Source organism: Coregonus lavaretus, assembly GCF_964263955.1.
Source record: "Coregonus lavaretus genome assembly, contig: HAP1_SCAFFOLD_1612, whole genome shotgun sequence".
Classification (NCBI taxonomy): Eukaryota; Metazoa; Chordata; class Actinopteri; order Salmoniformes; family Salmonidae; genus Coregonus; species Coregonus lavaretus.
Genome location: NW_028165694.1, coordinates 65,001 through 67,500, shown reverse-complemented (window position 1 = coordinate 67,500; position 2,500 = coordinate 65,001).

The window sequence follows — 2,500 nt, the reverse complement described above, 5'->3', positions numbered from 1 at the left end:
TGCCTTTTATTTATCACCCTAATAATATCATGGATTGTTATTGGACTAAATGCAGTTTGTGTGTGCTGCCCTGCCCTGCCCTGCCCTGCCCTGATCAAATCAAATAATGGACATTGCGTTTCCCTCAAAATGTAGGCAGTACATACAGCCTTTGTTTTTAGTCTAGGAGACTGTCAATGTCTGTAGTCCATTAGGGCACTATAAAATCCCTTCAATGTTTTGCCTGATTCCGTTAATTCCCAAGTTCCCTTTTCTCCGTTTAGATTTCCCCGTTGACCGTTTGTCCCTGTTTTGGCAGGTTTTCGCTCTCAAAAGTACACCTTTTTAATAGCAAAACAGCACAATTGGATGTTCTATGTCCACAACAATGTTTAAACCCTATCAGGTGACCATTTTTGAGGTCTGGGAAAAATGGAAGACATTTAGATTTTGGGGTGTAGTTACCCTTAAATGCAAGCGTGCACCAGGAAGAGACCTTTGTTTGGTTAAGCGGTGTTGCTGTAGGACAAATGGCCACTGGAGTGATGCAAATGATCACGGTATAATTCTGCCAGGCAGGCATAGGCTACTTTGTAGTTAACATTTACTTGCGAAGGTTTTGGGGGAAAGCCATTCCTTCCCTACCAGAAGAAGGTTATCATTAGCATCATCGCTAACGGCTACACAAAGTGTAGACATACGCGCGCACCGCACACATGCACACAGACAGGGGCATTCCTGTGCCCTTTCAGAAAGTTCATGGAAATACCAATCACTGATGCATTTTGTTCATGTCTTATGATTGGCTTGGGCAAATTAATATGTTTTCTAACAAGTTGAATAGATTTAGTTGATTTCCTACTAAGTTCAATAAATGTTTGAATATTGTTGAATTTGGGTTTAATGTCTGGATTCCGTGATTCGGTCCGCAACGCATATTTTATAGGGCCCTAGTCCATGAACTTGTCATAAGTCAACATAGGATATGCCCTCTTCCACCCCCACGAGACTCAAATATATATATATATATATATATATATATATATATATATATATATATCTTGGAAATGTAAGCAAGGTTTGAGCTTCTTCAGTCTGTGTCATAAAGTGGATACTTTTCTGTGTCTCGTTCAGAGTGAGTGACACATTGACTTTATATAGTGTACCAAGAGTTGTTCCCTCGCTTACGGCCATACCAGCCTGAATACGCCCGATCTCGTCCGATCTCGGAAGCTAAGCAGGGTCGGGCCTGGTTAGTACTTGGATGGGAGACCGCCTGGGAATACCAGGTGCTGTAAGCTTTTTGTCCCAGTAGAGCGTGCTCTTGTGTCATGGAGCAATTGCCTTTTATTTATCACCCTAATAATATCATGGATTGTTATTGGACTAAATGCAGTTTGTGTGTGCTGCCCTGCCCTGCCCTGCCCTGATCAAATCAAATAATGGACATTGCGTTTCCCTCAAAATGTAGGCAGTACATACAGCCTTTGTTTTTAGTCTAGGAGACTGTCAATGTCTGTAGTCCATTAGGGCACTATAAAATCCCTTCAATGTTTTGCCTGATTCCGTTAATTCCCAAGTTCCCTTTTCTCCGTTTAGATTTCCCCGTTGACCGTTTGTCCCTGTTTTGGCAGGTTTTCGCTCTCAAAAGTACACCTTTTTAATAGCAAAACAGCACAATTGGATGTTCTATGTCCACAACAATGTTTAAACCCTATCAGGTGACCATTTTTGAGGTCTGGGAAAAATGGAAGACATTTAGATTTTGGGGTGTAGTTACTCTTAAATGCAAGCGTGCACCAGGAAGAGACCTTTGTTTGGTTAAGCGGTGTTGCTGTAGGACAAATGGCCACTGGAGTGATGCAAATGATCACGGTATAATTCTGCCAGGCAGGCATAGGCTACTTTGTAGTTAACATTTACTTGCGAAGGTTTTGGGGGAAAGCCATTCCTTCCCTACCAGAAGAAGGTTATCATTAGCATCATCGCTAACGGCTACACAAAGTGTAGACATACGCGCGCACCGCACACATGCACACAGACAGGGGCATTCCTGTGCCCTTTCAGAAAGTTCATGGAAATACCAATCACTGATGCATTTTGTTCATGTCTTATGATTGGCTTGGGCAAATTAATATGTTTTCTAACAAGTTGAATAGATTTAGTTGATTTCCTACTAAGTTCAATAAATGTTTGAATATTGTTGAATTTGGGTTTAATGTCTGGATTCCGTGATTCGGTCCGCAACGCATATTTTATAGGGCCCTAGTCCATGAACTTGTCATAAGTCAACATAGGATATGCCCTCTTCCACCCCCACAAGACTCAAATATATATATATATATATATATATATATATCTTGGAAATGTAAGCAAGGTTTGAGCTTCTTCAGTCTGTGTCATAAAGTGGATACTTTTCTGTGTCTCGTTCAGAGTGAGTGACACATTGACTTTATATAGTGTACCAAGAGTTGTTCCCTCGCTTACGGCCATACCAGCCTGAATACGCCCGATCTCGTCC